Source organism: Oncorhynchus tshawytscha, linkage group LG33 (assembly GCF_018296145.1).
Source record: "Oncorhynchus tshawytscha isolate Ot180627B linkage group LG33, Otsh_v2.0, whole genome shotgun sequence".
Classification (NCBI taxonomy): domain Eukaryota; kingdom Metazoa; phylum Chordata; class Actinopteri; order Salmoniformes; family Salmonidae; genus Oncorhynchus; species Oncorhynchus tshawytscha.
In genome coordinates this window covers 11518144-11543776 of record NC_056461.1, presented here as the reverse complement: position 1 = coordinate 11543776, position 25633 = coordinate 11518144, and positions in this window count along the sequence as shown.

Below are 25633 nucleotides of genomic sequence, written 5' to 3'. Positions count from 1 at the left end.
CGAGTCTCTTTCCTGAGCGTTATGACGGCTGCTTGGTTCCATGGTGTTTATTCTTGCGTACCTTTGTTTGTAGAGATGAATGTCAATGTGGTACCTTCAGGCATTTGGAAATTGCTCCCAAGGATGAACCAGACTTGTGGAGGTCTACAATTTGTTTTCTGAGGTCTTGGCAGATTTATTTTGATTTTCCCATGATGTCAAGCAAAGGGGTACTGAGTTTGAAGGTGGGCCTTGAAATACATCCACAGGTACACCTCCAATTGACTCAAATGATGTCAATTAGCCTAACAGAAGATTCTAAAGCCATGACATAATTTTCTGGAATGTTCCAAGCTGTTTAAATGCCCAGTCAACTTAGTGTATTTAAACCTTCGACCCACTGGAATTGTGATACAGTGAATTATAAGTGAAATAATCTGTCTGTAAACAATTGTTGGAAAAATTAGATGTCCTAACCGACTTGCCAAAACTATAGTTTGTTAACAAGAAATTTGTGGAGTGGTTGAAAAACGAGTTTTAATGACTCCAACCTAAGTGTATGTAAACGTCAGACTTCAATTTTGAGTTTGCATCCCAATATTGCACTTATGTACTTATGTACATCACAGAAGACTGAAATATAACAAAACAAGTTAACATAGAAGACTGGAATTTCGGCAGATTAAGAAGATAATGTTTGTTAATTATGAATTTATGAAAAATATTAATAACATTCCACTCATAAGAGAAACCAAGGCTGTTGAGTCTGCCGATAAGAATACAGTGATTGACAGAGTCGAAAGCCTTGGCCAGGTCGATGAAGACGGCTGCACAGTACTGTCTTTTATAGATGGTGGTTATGATATCATTTAGTACCTTGAGCATGGCTGAGGTGCACCCGTGACCAGCTCGGAAACCGGATTACACAGTGAAGAAGGTACGGTGGGATTCTAGATGGTCAGTGATCTGTTTATTAACTTGGCTTTCGAAGAGTTTAGAAAGCCAGGGCAGGATGGATATACAGTGCCTTGCGAAAGTATTCGGCCCCCTTGAACTTTGCGACCTTTTGCCACATTTCAGGCTTCAAACATAAAGATATAAAACTGTATTTTTTTGTGAAGAATCAACAACAAGTGGGACACAATCATGAAGTGGAACGACATTTATTGGATATTTCAAACTTTTTTAACAAATCAAAAACTGAAAAATTGGGCGTGCAAAATTCCCTGACAAGTTGCATATCGCGGGACTATTCGATGCTAGTTCAGTCCGCCACAGGATATTTTTGTGCTGGTCGAGGGCAGTAAGGTCTGGAGTGAACCAAAGGCTATATCAGTTCTTAGATCTACATTTTTTGAAAGGAGCATGCTTTTTTAAGATTGTGAGGAAATTACTTTTAAAGAACGAGTGAGGTTATTTGGTAATTTGACAGCAGGGAAGGGGTCTTTTCCCAATTCCATCAAAGTAAGACCTCTTGACTTTTCCCACGTTATGTTACAGCCTTGTTCTAAAATAACCAATCTAAACACAATACCCCAAAATAACAAAGCAAAAACAGGTTTTTAGACATTTTTGCAAATGTATAAAAAAAAAATAAGTATTCAGACCCTATGAGACTTGAAATTGAGCTCTGCTGCATCCTGTTGCCATTGATCATCCTTGAGATGTTTCTACAACTTGTTTGAAGCCACCTGTGGTAAATTCAATTGATTTGACATGATTTGGAAAGGCATACACCTGTCTATATAAGGTCCCACAGTTGACAGTGCATATCAGAGCAAAAACCAAGCCATGAGGTCGAAGGAATTGTCAGTAGAGCTCCAAGACAGGATTGTGTCAATCAACACATCTGGGGAATGGTACCAAAACATTTTTGCAGCATTGAACGTCCTCAAGAACAAAGTGGCCATCATTCTTAAATGGAAGAAGTTTAGAACCACCAAGACTCTTCCTAGAGCTGCCCGTCAAACTGAGCAATCGGGGAGAAGGGCCTTGGTCATAGAGGTCATAGTGACCAAGAACCCGATGGTCACTCTGACAGAGCTCTTCTGTGGAGATGTTGAACCTCCCAGAAGGACAACCATCTCGGCAGCACTCCACCAATCAGGCCTTTATGGTAGAGGGGCCAGACGGAAGCCAATCCTCAGTAAAAGGCATGACAGCCCGCTTGTAGTTTGCCAAAAGGCACCTAAAGACTCTCAGACCATGGGAAACAAGATTCTCTCGTCTGATGAAACCAAGATTGAACTCTTTGCCCTGAATGCCAAGCGTCACGTCTGGAGGAAACCTGGTACCATCCCTACGGTGAAGCATGGTGGTGGCAGCATCATGCTGTGGGGATGTTTTTCAGTGACAGAGACTGGGAGACTAGTCAGGATGTACAGAGCAAAGTACAGAGAGATCCTTGATGAAAACCTGTTCCAGAGAACTTAGGACCTCAGACAGGGGTAAAGGTTCACCTTCCAACAGGACAACCACCCTAAGCACACAGACAAGACAAAGCAGTAGTGGCTTTGGGACAAGTCTCTGAATGTCCTTGAGTGGCCCAGCCAGTGCCCGGACTTGAACCGATCGAACATCTCTGGAGAGACCAGAAAATAGCTGTGCAGCGACACTCTCCATCCAACCTGACAGAGAGGATCTACAGAGAAGAATGGGAGAAACTCTCCAAATACAGGTGTGCCAAGCTTGTAGCATCATACCAAGATGACTCAAGGCTGTAATCACTGCCAAAGGTGCTTCAACAAAGTTCTGAGTAAAGGGACTGACAACTTAAGTAAATGTAATATTTCATTATTTTATTTTTTAAATTAAACTTGATCTAAAACGCTGTTTTTGCTTTGTCTTCATGGGGTATTGTGTGTAGATTAAAGGGAAAAAAATATCAATCCAGTTTCAAATAAGGCTGTAATGTAACAAAATGTGGAAAAAGACAAGGGGTCTGAATACTTTCTGACTGCACTGAATACAAAAGTATGTGGACAACCCTTTATGTTAGTGGATTGCTGACAGGTGTATAAAGTAGAGCACACAGCCATGCATTATACAAATCAAATCAAATGTATTTATATAGCCCTTCGTACATCAGTTGATATCTCAAAGTGCTGTACAGAAACCCAGCCTAAAACCCCAAACAGCAAGCAATACAGGTGTTGAAGCATGTTGGCTAGGAAAAACTCCCTAGAAAGGCCAAAACCTAGGAAGAAACCTAGAGAGGAACCAGGCTATGAGGGGTGGCCAGTCCTCTTCTGGCTGTACCAGGTGGAGGTTATAACAGAACATGTCCAAGATGTACAAATGTCATAAATGACCAGCATGGTCAAATAATAGGTCTGGGACAGGTAGCACGTCCAGTGAACAGGTCAGGATCCTATAGCTGCAGGCAAAACAGTTGATACTGGAGCAGCAGCACGGCCAGATGGACTGGGGACAGCTTGGAGTCATCATGCCAGGTAGTCCTGAGGCATGGTCCTAGGGCTCAGGTCCTCTGAGAGAGAGAAAGAAAGAGAGACTTAGAGAGAGCATACTTAAATTCACACAGGACACCGGATAAGACAGGAGAAGTACTCCAGATATAGCAAAATGACCCTAGCCCCCCGACACATAAACTACTGCAGCATAAATACTGGAGGCTGAGACAGGAGGGGTCAGGAGACACTGTGGCCCCATCCAATGATACCCCCGGACAGGGCCAAACAGGAAGGATATAACCCCACCCACTTTGCCAAAGCACAGCCCCCACACCACTAGAGGGATATCAGGTCAGGTAACCAGTTCCTACTAACAATAATGTGCAGTGCTACTCGATACCCAGAGGCTATTCCTCTCCGTACTATAACGGCTAAGACTGTGGTGAAGGCACTAGTGAAGTTCTTCTCTACGTTTGGACTCCCTAAAGTAATCCAAACTGATCAGGGATCCAACTTCATGTCTAAACTGTTTTCAAATGTGTTAAAGACATTGTGTATTTCCCATCAGGTCTCCAGTCCGTATCATCTAGAGAGTCAAGGGGCTCTAGAACGCTGGCATCAGACGCTGAAGGCATTGCTACGCAAGTATTGTATGGATACCAGTACTGATTGGGATGAGGGGGTGCCCTTTGTCCTATTTGTTAGAAGGGAAACGATACAAGAGTCCTTAGGGTTCAGCCCTGCTGACCTTGTGTTTGGACACACCCCACGGGGTCCGCTGAAAGTTTTGAAGGAGCATATCTGATCTCCTACACCCAGTAGCGCCCCTAAAAATGTGATGGATTATGTCAGTAAGATGCGGGAGAGACTGCACGCCGCATGTGCGTTAGCCCAAAAGTCTCTCTCCTCGTCTCAAAAACGCATGAAGTTGCATTATGACAAAAGGCTGTTGGCTGTTCATTTGCACCAGGGGATCAAGTTTTAGTTTTGTTGCCAATCCCTGGCTCATCTCTGTCAGCACGTTTTTCTGCCTTACAGTTCTTTGAGGTATATGTGGGCTCCAGTGCCTTGCCTGTTATGGTCTTCACGGACCATAATCCATTGGTGTTTTTGAAACAAATGTACAACCAGAACCGCCGCCTTATGCGGTGGGCTCTGATTGTACAAGGATATAATGTACAGATAGCTTATGTGAAGGGCTCGGCGAATGTGGTTGCTGACGCTCTATCACGGGTTTGCTAACTGGGGATGCGTTGGCTTTTGTTCTTGCAAAAACTAGGTTTGTAATTTGTGGTGGGCGTGTTACGTTCCCCAGTTTATGTGTTGTAGTTTGTGTATTTGCATGTGTTTATTTCAGGAAATGGCTTCCTGAAATCCCTCAAGCAGCTGATTGGTCGACTCCATGGCTAAGTGGAGAGCTGACCCCGCCCCCTCGTCAAGACACAGCCAATTACCCATTCCTTCTGAAGCTATATATAAAGCTGGTGTTCTGTTCAGGAGGGAGATTTTGCTGGAGGTAGGGATTGCTGAGATTGATTGTGATAGAGAGATTTGCTGGGATGTCATTGCAAAGATTTTACTAGAGGTTGATTTTGCTGGGAGTTCATTGCTGGGAAGTGGTATGTTCTGGGAGTTTATTTGATGTCCTTTGTTTCTTAGTTTGTTTGTGAAAATTGTTTAATATTCTGTTTCATTTGTTCCCAGGGGAGAAGGGGAAGGCACCTAGGGAGTGCTTAGGCAAGAGGCCCGTGGGCATACATATACCCGTAGTATATTCATTGTCTATGCACAATAGGTAAGACCTGGGTGGACCACCCTGTGTATTTTGGTTAGGGCACCAGGTGGTGCTAAATTAGGTAAGAAGTGGGTAGGCAGGGGGCTTTGAGATTTACTTTCTTTGCTTTAGTTCCGTCCAGCCCCTTTTCCCCATATTACCGTGTAAAGGAATAAAGTCCTTGTAAACGGTACCACATTCTGCCTGCTGTCATTCTTACTCGCACCTACAGTCCATACCTTTTTCACTTCACGGAGAGCTTAGTTGTAGCAGGGTGTTGCGTTCCCTCTTCATAGAGGCGTGCGTAACATAACTTACCTCATAGCCGTAACAACTTACCATCCTGAGACAAGGCCGAGTATAGCCCACAAAGATCTCCGCCTTGCTAAAGTTGCCCCGGTCAACTGTAAGTTCTGTTATTGTGAAGTGGAAACGTCTAGGAGCAACAACGGCTCCGCTGCGAAGTGGTAGGCCACACAAGCTCACAGAATGGGACTGCTGAGTGCTGAAGAGCGTAGCGCATAAAAATCGTCTGTCCTCGGTTGCAACACCCACTACCGAGTACCAAACTGTCTCTGGAAGCAACGTCAGCACATTATATTTTTGTTGGGAGCTTCATGAGTTGGGTTTCCATGGCCAAGCAGCCGCACACAAGCCTAAGATCACAATGCGCAATGCCAATCGTCAGCTGGAGTGGTGTAAAGCTCACCGCCATTGGACTCTGGAGTAGTGAAAAAATGTGTTCCCTGGAGTGAAAAAACCTCTTCACCATCTGGCAGTCCAACGGACGAATCTGTGTTTGGCGGATGCCAGGAGAATGCTACCTGCCTGAATGCATAGTGCCATCTGTAAAGTTTGGTGGAGAAATAATTATCTGGGACTGTTATTCATGGTTCGGGCTAGGCCTCTTCTTTCCAGTGAAGGGAAATCTTAATGCTACACCAGACAATGACATTCTAGACGATTCTGCGCTTCCAACTTTGTGGCAACAAAGGTCCTTTCCTGTTTTAGCACAACAATGCCCCCGTGCACAAAGCGAGGACCATACAGAAATGGTTTGTGCAAATCGGTGTGGAAGACCTTGCCTGGCTTGCACAGAGCCCTGACCTCAACCCCATCAAACACCTTTGGGAGGAATTGGAATGCCGACTGCGACCCAGGCCTAATCGCCCAACATCAGTGCCCAAACTCACTAAAGCTCTTGTGGCTGAATGGAAGCAACTCCATGCAGTAATGTTCTAGCATCTGGTGGAAAGGGGACTGACTTCATAATAATGCCTATGATTTTGGAATGAGATGTTTGACGGACATGTGTCCACATACTTCTGGTCATGTAGTGTTTCTCCTTGCCTCCTTTTCAACTGTATGTAAGATGGGGGCAGTAATACTGACATGGATATATTTGGCTGCCAAACTTCCCCCACTGACTACACGTTTCAACACAAGAGTTAAATAATATTACACCATTCTATAATGATTTCATTACATTTTTAAATGGCCTGGCTCCCCCTCCACTTAGTACTTTTGTTAAACAGAAAACCCAAACATATGGCAGCAGATCCACAAGGTCTGCCAAGAGAGGTGACTGTATAGTTCCCTTAAGGAAAAACACTTTTAGTCAATCTGCTTTCTCTGTGAGAGCTTCCCATGTCTGGAATACACTGCCATCAGACACACATAACTGCACCACCTATCACACTTTCACAAAAACCATGAAGACATGGCTAAAGGTCAATCAGATTTGTGAACATAATCCCTAGCTGTGTATTGCCGCTTTCCATGTCTGTTGTCTGTAGCTTGTGAGGTGTGGAAACACTTTGTTGCTTTTATGGGTTTTGTCTTGTTGCTTTTTGTGCTATGTTGCTCTGTCTGCATGCTATGTCTTGCTTGTCCTATGTTGCTCTGCGTGTGCTCACTGCTAATTGATTGTCTGTAATTGTTTTTAAAAACCTGCCCAGGGATTGTGGTTGAAAATTAGCCATTTGTTAAAACTGGCACTTTTACTGAAACATTGATTAATGTTACTGTGCACACTCCCTGTAAAAATACAAATGAATTCAAACTAGGTAAGTCAGTTAAGAACACATTCTTACTTACAATGACGGCCTACCTCGTGGACACTGGGTCAAGTGTTCATCGCCCTATGGGACTCCCAATCATAGCCAAATGTGATACAGCCTGAAAAATGAATGTGCCCTTGAGCAAAGAACCTAACCCTAATTTTATCCAGGGGTGCTGTACTACTATGGCAGACCCTGCAAAACAACACATTTCACTTTACCTCTCCGGTGTATATTTTTACATCTCTATTAGGTTCAATGTTAATACATTGAAGTGAAATGACTGGCATTCATTAAACTGTGCGTTGTCTCCTGCAAGTTAGGTAGAGACTCTAAATTTTGAATCTAAAAAAATATTCATATTTTTCCATCATTGTCTTTTGATGAATGAAAACATGTTCTGTCATAGTTGCTCAAAATTGATCAGAAATTACTACTCTGCTTTGCTCTTTGCAATTTTGTTTTTTTGTTCTTCCTCCTCCTTGTACCCCTATTTTTACAGTACTGTACCCTGCATCTCACAAACTTGTCCTTTGTCTCTGTGATACTGTAATTCTTGTTCTTTGTTGATATGAACCTGCAACCAGTCAAAATCTATTGAGCAGTCAATACTGTTAATAAATGGAAAGCACAATGTTCAGGGCCATACAATTTGTCCATTGTACAGTATACAGCCTACAATGCACTGTACTACAGTATACAATACTAAAAGGGACAAAAATCAAAGGAGTAAACATGTGATCAATGTGCTTCTTCTTGTCTTTGGGCTGGGTCAGGCCAGAGCACTTCGTCAACATCTCAAGCAATATTGTCCCTCCTGAGGCAACGAGGGAAGAAGCCTCTTGTGTGCCGTATCCAGCCCTGACATGATTCCTCACCAATATCACCACAGGCTAAATCCATGGCATGCAGCAGATTTACTCTGGTGTAGAGTTGTCTATCATACACTTTCCATCTCCAAGAGGAGAAAAAGTCCTCAATCGGATTCAGGAAAGGCGAGTATGGAGGGAGGTACAAGTTCATAAACTGCCCATTGATGTTAAACCATTCCCTTACCTGAGCAGCTCGGTGGAAACTGACATTGTCCCACACTATCACATAGGTGTGAATGGGATTCTCATTTAGCTCTTGACCCTGCTGCTCTTGAACCTGCTGCTCAAATAAAATATCTCTTAGATTGGCAATAACTCTTAGAATTTGTTCGGTGTTATATGGCCCGAGTGTAACATGGTGATGTAGAACACCATGGTTGCTGATAGCAGCACAGATTGTGACATTACCACCTCTTTGACCAGGGACTTCAACAATGGCCCGCTGTCCAATCATGTTTCGGCCTCTCCTTCTCCTCTTTGTTAGATTGAAGCCTGCTTCATCGACAAAGATTAACTCATGGGGTCTGTCCAAGGATTCCAAGTCAAATATTGTCTGTGTAGAAATACAATATACTGTATGTAGGATTTTGTAAGTCTTACAGAGACAGTGCTATACTGTAGAGTACAATTAGGCTTCTGATTCACATACATTGTATGTACTGAAGAGTAATGTCATTCACATAGTATGTGTTAGTACTGTAGACAATCTGGATTACAGTAAATGTTTTTGAATGTATACTTACTTGCACATACTGAGCTCGCAGTTCTTTCACCCTTGGTGAGTTTCGCTCATAAGGCACTCTGTATACTTGTTTCATTCGCATCCTGTTACGATGGAGGACACGGTCAATTGTGGAAATGCTCACACTGTCGATTCCCTGGAAGTGTGTGTTGTCTTGTATCACTCATTCCTGGAGTCGTATTGCATTATCATGAAGGACCATGCCAACTATAATGGCCTCTTGCTCCCGAGTGAATATAGCTGTCATTCCACCTGCATGTGGCAGCCTTGCAATTCTACAAAACGTAGTTGTGCAGTTACAAAACATATTCATGCAGTACAATACAATACATACAGTGATTAACTTTACAAATGTCTATTGAAACAGCTGCATATAGTGTAGTGCAGTAAATTTGCAATTACAAAAATACAGCAGTATACTGTACCTGTTCTCTTCTCTGAATGTCCTTACTATGGTGGACACAGAAAATCGGCTCAAATTGGGTTGCACTCTAAGTCCTGCTTCCCTCATTGTCAGTCCATGGACAAGAACGTGGTCTATAACTGTTGCTCGAATTTCATCAGATATTTCCACTCTTTGTCTTCCTCTTCCTGTTCGTCCTCCTCTTCCTATTTCTTGCCCTCCTCCTCCTCTTCCTCCTTATCGCCCACCTCGCATACGCACTCATCCTCGTCCTCTCACATTGTTTCTTCTATCCATTCTCAGTCTTTCTCCTTCCCACCTTCAACAACCTGTTTGATCTCTGAACTGGCTTATATTGGTTGTGTCGCATCATTTGAAACAGGTTAAATCAATTTTGAGTGGTTGTGTTGAATCAATGACATTTGTTCTCTATTTGTATTTGATTGTTGCCACTTGTGTTTACCAGTATGGATGACATGTGCATTATAGTGCAGAATGTGTTTTGAGAATGAGAATGTGTTTAGTTTTGCTGAAAAGTCTAAGTGAGATCTGCAAATTGTGTTTTACCATGTGAAATGGTTTAAGGTATTGACAACAGACTGCATACTTAGCTAAATGAGTTCAGGCAACTGAGAACTTTGTTCAGCCAATGGGTTTTTAGTGTTTTAGCAATTGAGAAAAACTGTAACATTGCCAAAGCAAGTGAAATAGATAATAAACAAAAGTGAAATAAACAATACAAATTAAAAGTAAACATTACACTCACAGAAGTTCCAAGAAAATAATGACATTTCAAATGTCATATTATCTCTTTCTCTCTCTAAGAATTACTTTGCGTTTCCCAGAGATGAGCAAAGAATGTACACGACCTCCATCTGGTTCTTGTTAATTTCCTTGTTACGCACGACAAGCAAAGTAAAAGAGCAGAGTTGATTATGCTTAGCCGTGAGGCACCGGTCTATGGCAAGTGACACGAACATTGAAAAGAAAAATATGAGCCGCTTTGTCCTGTTGTCAACAAGGCAGCACGGTCCAGAAACGTACCACACCTTTTTCCATCAAATATGTTAGAATTTTCAAACTAGTTCTCATTGGGAAGGCAGTTAAAAAACTTTTTTTTTAATCAAAAAGAATCACTTTTGCATGTAAAAACACAGAATCCTAATCGTTATTCCACGTGTTTACTTACGCAACTTTGGTTTTGAGCCGACTTCTCCGTGGGCTTTGAACCGGACACCTGGATCACGCCCAGGAGCAGGTTCCAAAATGAATGCAATCAACTTTGTCCCGGAGCAAAACACACCTAACCCGGGCGTATGGCCCAGATGAATCAAATCCCCTCACTCTCTTGTGAGTAGGGTCTGTCTGTCTTGGGGGCGTAGTCTGCCGTAGACCCAATGAGAAAAAAGAAGGGGCAAAGACAGAACAGCTAGCAAGGAGCTAGCAAGGAGCCATTGTCAGGACAAGGCCCCTTGGCAGGGATCGCCCCCTTGACACTTGCCGCAATCAGACCATTTTGGAAAATGTTGCATAACGACATATATGTTACGAATTCCAATTTGTACAATATGTTACACATTTTTTATTTCTTAAGATCCCTGACTGTATCTTTAATAAACAAGGACATTATGACAACAGTCACACAAAGGAACAGTGGCCTCTGTCGCTGGGTGGTCGTTGGCTGTGTTTATTTACAACGCATCAATGGAAGATCAGAGACCCGAAAGGGAAACTCAACTTTCCATTGTGTCACCTTCAAATCAAATCAAATCAAATGTTATTGGTCACATACAGATGGTTAACAGATGTTAATGCAAGTGTAACGAAATGCTTGTGCTTCTAGTTCCGACGGTGCAGTAATATCTAACAAATCCCCAACAACAAACTAATACACACAAATCTAAAAGGGGTGAAGGAGAAAATGTACATATAAGTATATGAATGAGCGATGGCCGAGCGGCATAGGCAAGGTGCAATAGATGGTATAGAATACAGTACACATATGTGATATGAGTAATGTATGATATGTACACACTATTAAAGTGGCTTTGTTTTAAAGTGACTACTGATCCATTTATTAAAGTGGCCAGTGATTGGGTCTCAATTGAAGGCAGCAGCCACTTTGAGTTAGTGATTGCTACGGTTGGTCTACCTGATGACGCATGTGACCAACTCTGCTCTTTTCAGATAAGCCCTTTATGCGACAACATAGGGATGCAAAATTTCAACATGTGATAACATGAAACTACATGTGACAACATGTGAACACGTGAAAACACGATCTCGTGAAATAAATATGACAACATGGCCATGACACTACACGTGACAACATTTGAGCACATGTGAAACCCCAGGTATCAAATGCAATTTATAATATTTTACTTTGAAAGGCAATATTTACGTTAATTAATTTTAAACAGTCATGGTCCCTTGCAAGTTTTTCTAGTTCCCGGTTTGTTCCAGGGACGTCCCCAATGACCTTCCTAAAACATTGTGTCATGGTTCCCTGTAGGGTTTTTGTCTTGTTGTGGGGGAAATACAGTTCACATTCTGTACATGTCAGTACATACGCACAATAAGTAGGTCACATTTTTTTATTTGTATTTATTTAACATTTATTTAACTAGGCAAGTCAGTTAAGAACCAATTCTTATTTACAATGACGGCCTACCCTGCGGGGACGGGGGCTGGAATTAAAGATAAAAATAAATTAAATTAAAATATAGGAAAAAACACACATCACGACAAGAGAGACAACACAACACTACATCAAGAGAGACCTAAGACAACAACATAGCATGGCAGCAACACATGACGACACAGCATGATAACAACACAATATGACAACAACATGGTAGCAACACAACATGGCAGCAGCACAAAACATGGTACAAACATTATTGGGTCCAGACAACAGCACAAAGGGCAAGAATGTAGAGACAACAATACATCACGCAAAGCAGCCACATGGGGGAGAGGAGTTGTGCTGTGAGGTGTTGCTTTATTTGTTATTTTTTTAACCTGGGGTACAAACCTGCGGTACAAAAAGGTCAAAGGTACACTTCACTTCACAGGTACACATATAAACTCACATCTAGTTCAGTACCTTGTATGTATAATGGGACATTGTTCGACCCAATATTTTGAATATAAGGTACGATCATCACTGTGCTTTGAGAGGTACTGGAAATGTACTGGTCGTTGTTAGCATATTTTGGGGCGTGGTTCAATATTTGTTTATTTGTGCCACCATCAGTGGAACTATTGTGTCAGTTTAAGTGTTTGATGGTTATGCTAATGTTACTTTAACAACGCCCTAGATATATGTTCTGCTCTAGTGTGTCAAGCCTGCTAGGTGTGTTGAAAATAAGTTCATTGCTCAAGGCTTTGATTAATATAGTGTATGTTAGTGGCACATGCTGGTTAAAATAATGATATACTGAACAAAAATATAATTGCAGCATGTATTTTTAGCTGAAATAAAAGACCCACAAATATTTCCATACCAAGAACTGTATTTCTCTCTAATTTTGTGCACATGTTTGTTTACATTCCTGTTAGTGAGCATTTCTCCTTTGCCAAGATTATCCATCCAGCTGACAGATGTGGCATATCAAGAAGCTGATTAAACAACATGATCATTACACAGGTGCACCTTGTGCTAGGAACAATAAAAGGCCACTCTAAAATGTGCAGTTTAGTCACACAACCCAATGCCACAGATGTCTCAGGTTTTGAGGGAGTGTGCAATTGGCATGCTTACTGCAGGAATGTCCAACAGAGCTGCTGCCAGAGAATTGATTGTTAAATTCTCTAACATAATCCTCCTCCAATATCATTTTAGAGAATTTGGTAGTACGTCCATCCGGTCTCACAACCGCATACCATGCATAACCACACCAACCCAGGACCGCCACATCCTGCTTCTTCACCTGGGGAATTGTTTGAGACCGACCACCTGGACAGCTGATGAAACTAATGAGTATTTCTGTCTGTAATAAAGCCCTTTTGTTTGAGAAAAATGCATTCAGTGGGTGGGCCTATGCCCACCCATGGTTGCACCCCTGCCAAGTCAAGTGAAATCCATATATTAGAGCCTAATACATTTATTTCAATTGTCTGATTCCTTAAATGAACTTTCTCAGTAAAATTGGTGAAATTGTTGCATGTTGCATTTATATTATTGTTCAGTGTAGATGATGTGCCACACCCTGTAGCCGCGTGATCGGTGCAGCCTTTTTGTCTTCCACCAAACACAGCTTCAGATGATCACGTGCGTCTGACAAAGTGATACAGGCATTGGCACACTGCTTTTGAAGTACACTGCTTAGCTATTTCGACACATGCATCGGAGCTGCAGTATCAAACGTAACCTTACTGCTTTACTGTGAAGAGGATATTATTGTTGCCAGAAGTTGCTGTGAATTTGTCATTTCTTAACTGGAAACTATTTGTCAGTAAGTTATTGTAAAAGTCACAATAATTTACTGGCAAAATGTTGACAGTAACCTACAGGAAGGACACTTGCTGCCAATAGCAGTCTTGCCATTAACCTTCTGTTCCTTCACTGACTCTTCTGTTGACAACATGCACATCACTTGCTGACTGGCAGCCTACTGTAACAGCGGCAGCCTGTCAGAAGACTGCAGGCATGGCTAATTCTAGGTGTGGTTTTCAACAAGCTCTTTTTGGTGTCCCATTAGAGGAAATGTAATCCCAGTTAATATGGTCTGTTCATAAACATTACATGTGTACACTGTTAGTTCTGCAGTCCTGTTAAAAGCTGGCTGGAGTGAATATAATACTGATAATCCTGAAGCTATTTCAATTCTAACTAATCACCATGAAATTGTACTACTCACTTCACTAGAATATGTTTTTCGCGACGCGGATCCTGTGTTCTGCCTTACAACCAGGACAACGGAGTGGATTCCAGGCAGCGACCCAAAAAAACGACTCAGAAAAAGAGGGAAACGAAGCGGTCTTCTGGTCAGACTCCGGAGACGGGCACACCGTGCACCACTCCCGAGCATTCTTCTTGCCAATGTCCAGTCTCTTAACAACAAGGTTGATGACATCCGAGCAAGGGTAGCATTCCAGAGGGACATCAGAGACTGTAACGTTCTCTGCTTCACGGAAACATGGCTCACTGGAGAGACGCTATCCGAAGCGGTGCAGCCAGCGGGTTTCTCCACGCATCGCGCCGACAGAAACAAACATCTTTCTGGTAAGAAGAGGGGCAGGGGCGTATGCCTTATGGCCAACGTGACATGGTGTGATGAAAGAAACATACAGGAACTCAAATCCTTCTGTTCACCTGATTTAGAATTCCTCACAATCAAATGTGGACCGCATTATCTCCCAAGAGAATTCTCTTCGATTATAATCACAGCCGTATATATCCCCCCCCAAGCAGACACATCGATGGCTCTGAACGAACTTTATTTAACTCTCTGCAAACTGGAAACGATTTATCCGGAGGCTGCATTCATTGTAGCTGGGGATTTTAACAAGGCTAATCTGAAAACAAGACTCCCTAAATTCTATCAGCATATCGATTGCGCAACCAGGGGTGGAAAGACCCTGGATCATTGTTACTCTAACTTCCGCGACGCATATAAGGCCCTGCCCCGCCCCCCTTTCGGAAAAGCTGACCACGACTCCATTTTGTTGATCCCTGCCTACAGACAGAAACTAAAACAAGAGGCTCCCACGCTGAGGTCTGTCCAACGCTGGTCCGACCAAGCTGACTCCACACTCCAAGACTGCTTCCATCACGTGGACTGGGAGATGTTTCGTATTGCGTCAGACAACAACATTGACGAATACGCTGATTCGGTGTGCGAGTTCATTAGAACGTGCGTTGAAGATGTCGTTCCCATAGCAACGATTAAAACATTCCCTAACCAGAAACCGTGGATTGATGGCAGCATTCGTGTGAAACTGAAAGCGCGAACCACTGCTTTTAATCAGGGCAAGGTGTCTGGTAACATGACTGAATACAAACAGTGCAGCTATTCCCTCCGCAAGGCTATCAAACAAGCTAAGCGCCAGTACAGAGACAAAGTAGAATCTCAATTCAACGGCTCAGACACAAGAGGCATGTGGCAGGGTCTAAAGTCAATCACGGACTACAGGAAGAAATCCAGCCCAGTCACGGACCAGGATGTCTTGCTCCCAGGCAGACTAAATAACTTTTTTGCCCGCTTTGAGGACAATACAGTGCCACTGACACGGCCTGCAACGAAAACATGCGGTCTCTCCTTCACTGCAGCCGAGGTGAGTAAGACATTTAAACATGTTAACCCTCGCAAGGCTGCAGGCCCAGACGGCATCCCCAGCCGCGCCCTCAGAGCATGCGCAGACCAGCTGGCCGGTGTGTTTACGGACATATTCAATCAATCCCTATACCAGTCTGCTGTTCCCACATGCTTCAAGAGGGCCACCATTGTTCCTGTTCCCAAGAAAGCTAAGGTAACTGAGCTAAACGACTACCGCCCCGTAGCACTCACATCCGTCATCATGAAGTGCTTTGAGAGACTAGTCAAGGACCATATCACCTCCACCCTACCTGACACCCTAGACCCACTCCAATTTGCTTACCGCCCAAATAGGTCCACAGACGATGCAATCTCAACCACACTGCACACTGCCCTAACCCATCTGGACAAGAGGAATACCTATGTGAGAATGCTGTTCATCGACTACAGCTCGGCATTCAACACCATAGTACCCTCCAAGCTCGTCATCAAGCTCGAGACCCTGGGTCTCGACCCCGCCCTGTGCAACTGGGTACTGGACTTCCTGACGGGCCGCCCCCAGGTGGTGAGGGTAGGCAACAACATCTCCTCCCCGCTGATCCTCAACACTGGGGCCCCACAAGGGTGCGTTCTGAGCCCTCTCCTGTACTCCCTGTTCACCCACAACTGCGTGGCCACGCACGCCTCCAACTCAATCATCAAGTTTGCGGACGACACAACAGTGGTAGGCTTGATTACCAACAACGACGAGACGGCCTACAGGGAGGAGGTGAGGGCCCTCGGAGTGTGGTGTCAGGAAAATAACCTCACACTCAACGTCAACAAAACTAAGGAGATGATTGTGGACTTCAGGAAACAGCAGAGGGAACACCCCCCCATCCACATCGATGGAACAGTAGTGGAGAGGGTAGCAAGTTTTAAGTTCCTCGGCATACATATCACAGACAAACTGAATTGGTCCACTCACACAGACAGCATTGTGAAGAAGGTGCAGCAGCGCCTCTTCAACCTCAGGAGGCTGAAGAAATTTGGCTTGTCACCAAAAGCACTCACAAACTTCTACAGATGCACAATCGAGAGCATCCTGGCGGGCTGTATCACCGCCTGGTATGGCAACTGCACCGCCCTCAACCGTAAGGCTCTCCAGAGGGTAGTGAGGTCTGCACAACGCATCACCGGGGGCAAACTACCTGCCCTCCAGGACACCTACACCACCTGATGCTACAGAAAGACCATAAAGATCATCAAGGACATCAACCACCCGAGCCACTGCCTGTTCACCCCGCTGTCATCCAGAAGGCGAGGTCAGTACAGGTGCATCAAAGCTGGGACCGAGAGACTGAAAAACAGCTTCTATCTCAAGGCCATCAGACTGTTAAACAGCCACCACTAACATTGAGTGGCTGCTGCCAACACACTGTCAATGACACTGACTCAACTCCAGCCACTTTAATAATGGGAATTGATGGGAAATTATGTAAATATATCACTAGCCACTTTAAACAATGCTACCTTATATAATGTTACTTACCCTACATTATTCATCTCATATGCATACGTATATACTGTACTCTATATCATCGACTGCATCCTTATGTAATACATGTATCACTAGCCACTTTAACTATGCCACTTGGTTTACATACTCATCTCATATGTATATACTGTACTCGATATCATCTACTGTATCTTACCTATGCTGCTCTGTACCATCACTCAGTCATATATCCTTATGTACATATTCTTTATCCCCTTACACTGTGTATAAGACAGTAGTTTTTTGGAATTGTTAGTTAGATTACTTGTTCGTTATTTCTGCATTGTCAGAACTAGAAGCACAAGCATTTCGCTACACTCGCATTAACATCTGCTAACCATGTGTATGTGACAAATAACATTTGATTTGATTTGATTTGACATCAAGTTTGTGAGTGAAGAATTACCTACAATAAGTCACTCTGAATTTCACAATAACCCACTTGCAACTAGTTGACAGTAAATTATTAAGAATTAAACAACTGTCTGTGAACCAAATGCCATTAATCTGCTGGAAAAGGCACAGTAACCTCTAAGCCAGGGCTGTCCAACCCTATTCCTGGAGAGCTACCATCCTGTAGGTTTTCACAACCCTAACCTAGCTCACCTGATTCTAATAATTAGCTGGTTGATAAACTGAATCAGGTTATTTACAACTGGGGTTGAAAGGAAAACCTACGGGAGGGTAGCTTTCTAGGAAATAAAACCTACAGGGGGGTAGCTCTTCATCAACTTAACAATAACAAAACTACTTAGACTGGTACAAAATGTCCACTGTTGACGAATACAACATATTTTACACCATGTCCCTAAATATGCCAATGAGCCCCGCCAGCACATAGCGCCCATCTACATTTCAATGTGTAGTAATGATTGTACCTAATGCTGCGTTGGTAACTGAGTGGGAAGTGGGATTTTTCCTGTTCAAGTGGGAAAAATCCACTACTCCCACATGCTGACCACTGACGTCTCCTACTAACATCTTGCCATCAATGTTTAATTAGATTTAAGTCAAACTTGTAACTCGGCCACTCAGGAACATTCACTGTCTTCTTGGTAAATAACTCAAGCAACGGAGGCTGCTGTTACGGCTTTCTTCCGTCGAAGGAGAGTCGGACCAAAATGCAGCTTGGTTAGTTCGATACATGTTTAATGAAAGAAGAACCACGACAAATACAAAACAACAAACAGAAACTGTGAAAACCTAATACAGCCTGTCTGGTGACAACTAACACTGAGACAGGAACAATCGCCCACAAAACACACAGTGAAACCCAGGCTACCTAAATATGGTTCCCAATCAGAGACAACGAGAATCACCTGACTCTGATTGAGAACCGCCTCAGGCAGCCATAGACTATGCTAGACACCCCTACTCAGCCACAATCCCAATACCTACTAAAACCCCAATACCAAAACACAACACAAAATAAACCCATGTCACACCCTGGCCTGACCAAATAAATATATAAACACAAAATACTAAGACCAGGGCATGACAGCTGCTAAGGGGAGGTCGGCTCATAATAATGTTTGGAGTGGAGTCAATTGAATGGTATCAAAAACATGGAAATCCAGTGTTTGATGATGTCGATACCATTCCATTGACCCCATTCCAGCCATTATTATGAGCCATCCTCCCCTGAACTCCAGTTTCATTTCTTTTTAATCCTGAAAAGCTCCCCAGTCCTTAACACTTACAAGCATACCCATTACATGATGCAGCCAGTTCTCTGCTGCCAATGACTGGAACGAACTACAAAATCTCTGAAACTGGAAACACTTATCTCCCTCACTAGCTTTAAGCACCAGCTGTCAGAGCAGCTCACAGATTACTGCACCTGTACATAGCCCACCTATAATTTAGCCCAAACAACTACCTCTTTCCCTACTGTATTTATTCTATTTATTTATTTATTTTGCTCCTTTGCACCCCATTATTTTTATTTCTACTTTGCACATTCTTCCACTGCAAATCTACCATCCCAGTGTTTTACTTGCTATATTGTATTTACTTTGCCACCATGGCCTTTTTTTACCTTTACCTCCCTTATCTCACCTCATTTGCTCACATCGTATATATACTTGTTTCTACTGTATTATTGACTGTATGTTTGTTTTACTCCATGTGTAACTCTGTGTCGTTGTGTGTGTCGAACTGCTTTGCTTTATCTTGGTCAGGTCGCAATTGTAAATGAGAACTTGTTCTCAACTTGCCTAAAAAAACTATGCTTGAAAATATGGAGAGTGGTACTCAGTAATGTGATGTATTGGATTTGCCAAACAGTGGTGTAAAGTACTTCATAAACAATACCTAAAATACTACATTTGTACTTTTTTAGGGTATCAGTACTTTACTATTTATATTTTTGACTACTTTTACTTTTACTTCACTACACCCCCCCCCCAAAAAAAATATGTACTTCCTACCCAATACATTTTCCCTGATACCCAAAAGTACTCGGCACATTTTGAATACTTAGCAGGACAGGAAAGAGTGTTGGAGCGTGCCCCTGGCTATCAAAAAAAAGTGCTGTCTGATGTGCTTAATATAAGGATTTTGAAATTATTTACACTTTTACTTTTAATACTTAAGTATATTTAAAACCAAATACTTTTAGACTTTTACTCAAGTAGGATTTTATTTGGTGACTTCCACTTGAGTCATTTTTTATAAAGGTGTATTTACTTTTACTCAAGTGTGTCAATTAGGTACTTTTTCCACCACTGGCACAATTTTCTTTTGCAGTATTACCTTAATGCCTTGCTGCAAACAGGATGCCTGTTTTGGAATATTTCTTATTCTGTACAGTCTTCCTTCTTTTCACTCTGTCAATTAGATTAGTATTGTGAAGTAACAATGCTGTTGATCCATCCTCAGTTTTCTCCTGTTACAGCCATAAAACTCTGTAACTGTTTTAAAGTCACCATTGGCCTCATGGTGAAATCCCTGAGCGGTTTCCTTCCTTTCTGGCAACTGAGTTAGGAAGTGACTGGGTGTATTGATACATCATCCAAAGAGTAATTAATAACTTCACCATGCTCAAAGGGGTAATCAATGTCAGCTTTTTTTTTACCCATCTACCAATAGGTGCTCTTTGCGAGGCATTGGAAAACCTTCTTTGTCTTTGAGGTTGAATCTATTTGAAATGTACTGCTCGACTGAGGTATCTTACAGATAATTGTACGTGTGGGGTACAGAGACGAGGTAGTCATAAGAAATCACGTTAAACACCGTTATTGCACACAGAGTGAGTCCATGCAACTTGTTAAGAAAACTGTTACTCCTGAACTTATTTGCCATTACAAAGGCTTGCCATAACAAGGGGTTGAATACTAATTGGCAAAACATTTTCATTTTTAGTTAATGGGTTAAAAAAGAAACACAAAAAAATACACTTTGACATTATAGGGTATTGTGTGTAGGGTATTGTGTGTAGGGTATTGTGTGTAGGGTATTGTGTATAGGGTATTGTGTATAGGGTATTGTGTGTAGGGTATTGTGTGTAGGGTATTGTGTATAGGGTATTGTGTATAGGGTATTGTGTATAGGGTATTGTGTGTAGGGTATTGTGTGTAGGGTATTGTGTATAGAGTATTGTGTATAGGGTATTGTGTATAGGGTATTGTGTATAAGGTATTGTGTATAAGGTATTGTGTGTAGGGTATTGTGTGTAGGGTATTGTGTATAGGGTATTGTGTATAGGGTATTGTGTGTAGGGTATTGTGTATAGGGTATTGTGTATAGGGTATTGTGTGTAGGGTATTGTGTGTAGGGTATTGTGTATAGAGTATTGTGTATAGAGTATTGTGTATAGGGTATTGTGTATAGGGTATTGTGTATAAGGTATTGTGTATAAGGTATTGTGTGTAGGGTATTGTGTGTAGGGTATTCTGTATAGGGTATTGTGTATAGGGTATTGTGTATAAGGTATTGTGTATAAGGTATTGTGTATAGGGTATTGTGTATAGGGTATTGTGTATAGGGTATTGTCTATAGGGTATTGTGTATCGGGTATTGTGTATAGGGTATTGTGTATAGGGTATTGTTTATAGGGTATTGCGTGTAGGCCAGTGACAAAAACATCTAAATGCAATCACTTTTAAATTCAGGCTGTAACACTACAAAATGTGGAAAAAGTCAAGGAGTGTGAATATTTCTGAAGGCACTGTATGTTCTTGGTAACAAATAACCATCTGGTCGCACTGCTGAGATATGAATGCACGCCAGACCAAAATGTTGCAAGTTCAAATCACGAGAGCATTTATGCACACTTATTCTGACGATTAGAAAAAATGAGAGCATTGTTGATTTGATTTACTTATTTCAGCAATTTGAGGGTTTTTCTGTATCGTTGTTTAATGTTTCTCGACTGTCCTAATATTAAGCACATTGTTTATCTTTACAGCAAGAGTATAGCCTACCTGGCTGGCATGAAAACGAACCACAGGAAATGCGCCCTCCATTCACTATTTAAGTGCATAGACGACATGTATTTTTCCCGCTGCCTCTGTTTCAAGACAGACTGTTTCAAGATAATGGTTCCTTCTAAATCAGAACAAATTTCACACATATATTATTTAGTTAATGTAAAGACAAGAATAAATCAAGAATAGTCTGATGGGTGATAATATTAGCCTATCAGTTGTGAATGATATATTACCACTTGTGAATGATGCCCAGCATAGGAAACTGACATGTTTTTCTCTCAACTTTTTCTAATCCTAGTTGCACACCTCAAGTTGTCTAGCCCATAGGCCTATATGTTTCGATAACGTTTCTATCACAACCAAATAACTTCTTAAAACTAAGCACATTAGTCCGCTTTACAAGGGGTTTAGAGCTTAACTGTCATACATATGTAGCGTGTTAGTTTCAAGTTTCAGAAAAGCATTGGCGGTGACTTTTGATGATGTTTTGAACTGTTGCATCAGTCACATTGTGTAAAAATATTTTGGGATGCTAGTGCTAGTTGTATTAATTTGGGATCTATTGCATCCCACAACTGTCCCAGGCTATTTCCAGACATTGAGAGAACACCTCACTCTAACCATTTTTCTCACCGTAGCAGAGCTGGTTAGGCTGTTTTCATGTTATCCAGAGCGTTGGTGACTGTAACTATGCTGCTGGCAACAATTTAATTACGCTTTTTTGCTGACGTTTAGAGACACCCGGCCATATTCAACGGGTGTCGAGCGTTTGTAAATTCATCAGTTATTCTGTGCTCTGGCACACTCAGATGAGAGTCCACTGTAATCGGAATAGATAGCCAGAGGGGATTTAAAAACGCACCCCAGGTGAAAGCTATGATCCCTTATTGATGTCACTTGTTATAAATCCACTTCAAATCAGTGTAGATGAAGGGGAGGAGGCAGGTTAATTAAAGGAGGATTCTTAAGCCTTGAGGCCTTTAAGACACATAGGGCACCCTCCCATCCCTTTCCCAGTCCCCTCCCTCAATCAGAGGGTGAATGGGCAAGACAAAAGATGCAAGTGCCTTTCAACGGGGTCTTGTAGTAGGTGCCAGGTTTGTGTCAAGGACTGCAGTGTTGCTGGGTTTTTCACGCAAAATAATTTCCTATGCGTATCCAGAATGGTCCACCCACCAATCGACATCCACCAACATTACATAACTGGGGCGGCAGGGTAGCCTAGTGGTTAGAGTGTTGGACTAGTAACTGAAAGGTTGCAAGTTCAAATCCCCGAGCTGACAAGGTACAAATCTGTTCTTCTGCCCCTGAACAGGCAGTTAACCCACTGTTCCTAGGCCGTCATTGAAAATAAGAATTTGTTCTTAACTGACTTGCCTAGTAAAATAAATAAATAACTGTGGGAAGCATTGTAGTCAATATGGGCCAGTATCCCTGTGGAATGCTTTTGACACCTTGTAGAGTCCATGCCCCGACAAATTGAGGCTGTTCTGAGGGCAAAAGGGGGTGGGGGTTGCTTTTTAAATGTTTGTGCACTCAGTGTATATTCAAGTAACAAGTGTTACTGAAGGGGAGCCAATGCCTTCAGTCCATACTTGTGATGATGGAGGATGGCAGGTTAAGTGGTTAGAGATGTGGGGATGTTTTTCAGGGGGTCAGCCAAACTCCTGTGGATATGAGATTTTTAAGGAACTTTAGTTATTTATTGAACATAACTTTCTGTTGGAAACATTACTTCCACTTTCTTTCCAAATTGTTAATGTAATGGTGCAATCAACTGAAACCTCATACAGAATCCACTCAAGAACTGCATAAAGTTAACATTAACAATCATAAACTTTTTGTGAATGCTCGTTGAGACTGACACTGATAAAACCAGTTCTGTCACTATCCCCCAAAAATAAGCAACACCAGCATTGGTGTAATACAGTTTCTCTGGGCCCCCCGCCCCTAAAAAAGGAAGAAATAGAACGGTCAGCCACTATACAGTTGCCCTGTAGACTACTGATCGCTGTCTATGGTCCTGAAATTGCGACATGTCTATGTGGCTGTCTATCATATCGATGATAGGCTTCCTGTGGTGCCAGGGCAAGTAGACAATAGCTTTGCTTTAGCTAATGGATGAATGTTTATTGCTAGGCCTATTTGGTTGTAATTTTCTCATGTTAAGCCAAACATTTCATGAAGCTATACGCGGTGTCGTACGGCTGCCATGATTTAGGCTGCTGGCTGGCGGCAATAATATAATTACTTGTTTTGTAATTAAAGTTGAAAACGTATAATTGTTGTGTATTATTAGTTTAAGCAGACTGTGTGTGTCTATTGTTGTGACCTAGATGAAGATCTGATCAAATTTTTTGACCAATTTATGCAGAAATCCAGTTATTTCCAAAGGGTTCACACACTTTTTCTTGCCACTGTATCTTACATTACTCATCACATGTATATACTGTATTTTATACCATCTATTGCACCATGCCTGTGCCGCTCGGCCATCGTTCATCCACATATTTATATGTACACATTCTCATTCACCCCTTTACATTTGTGTGTATTAGGTAGTTGTTGGGGAATTGTTAGATTACTTGTTAGATATTACAGCACTGTCGGAACTAGAAGCACAAGTACTTCGCTACACTCACATCAACATCTGCTAACCATGTGTGTGTGACCAATAAAATGTGATTTATAAACAAAACAAAAAATGACATCAAATAGCCTAACAATGATTTTTTTTAAAGTAGTCGGCTTGAGAATACATTTAGCCACTATTTTTTGAACATTCTGTTCAACATTTCCCAATATAAACATACATAGACACACAAAATGAACAATTTATTCCTATATCCCCCTCCCCGAGTCCCTAGTAACCTAGCTGCACGTAGGGCTCCCTCCCATCCCTTTCCCAGTCCCCTCCCTATTCCCCCAGTACTAGCACGTCAGATAGGCCGACAGACAACAATTGCAGTGAGAAAGATAAATAAACTAGATCAGTGTAAAATGTCAAATGAAAAACAGTGATCAGATGGTATTTACACATGAATAAGGTTTTCGACACATCACTTATCACATATCACAAATCGACCTGGCTAACTTATAAAAACAAGAACAAAATAAATACAATAATAGAAGGATCAGTTGAACTCAGCAGGTTTTGTCTGGCTAATAGCCTATACAAATGGGCTGCAATCAAGGCAAATTAAACTTGAGACTCCACTGGTCTTCTTTTGTCGTCCTGAGACATTGTAGATTGTATGTCCATTGCGCTGCACACAATTTAAACTTAGCCTTGAATGATGCATGCCAAGATATACCAGAGATAAGGGACTATTGATATTGCAAGTACATAACTCAAACAGAAGGTTCACCAGTATGAAGAAAATCGCCAATCGCTTTTTATGTTTGAGCCCTCAAGAACGATTGTCCGCGAAAGACATCCTTTATGCATCTGCTAATTTATCGTCTGTCCAGTATCCAGACAACCTGTCCCCCCCTTGCCTCTTTCTTTGACGTGTTGAGGCGAGAGGCTCAATTAAAAATGCTGAACTGAACTGAATCAGTTCAATTCTTCATTTTTCAAGGCCTGAGGCACTTTGATCAGTCACGTTCTTGAAGCCCAAGAAACAAATCATTAGCTTCCCAGTACATATGGAATTTTAAAAGGTTTATGAATTACATTTTGGAGGGTTATTATCAAAATGATTTATAAAAATAAATAAAAAATAGAGATCGATGACAGGCGCATGGGCCCCCAGAGCTCGTGCACCCCCCGCTCTCACCCCTGGCCCTACCCTCTATTGAGGGTTAGCCTTCCTGTCAGCTTAACAGTCACGCTGGACCAGAGCCACTTTGCTCTGACACAAAGGAAACTGTGGTAAAACAGGAAGTGCTTTGTTTCTCTCTGCAAATATTTCATCACTCTGCAGCAGGCCCTAACAGCCCCTGGCAGAGCTAAAAATACACACACGTTCGGCAGGCCTTAACATCTACTTGCATAAAGTTACATACACAAACAAAAGCCTGCATGATTGAAAGTTTTGGTAAGAACTAGTGCGGAGAAGAGAAAAAACATTTAATCATTTCACTGTACTTCACAGTGAGATGTTTTTGGATCTGTTACGGTCATTTCATTAATAATGGGAACCAGGACATTGGGGACAGAGAAT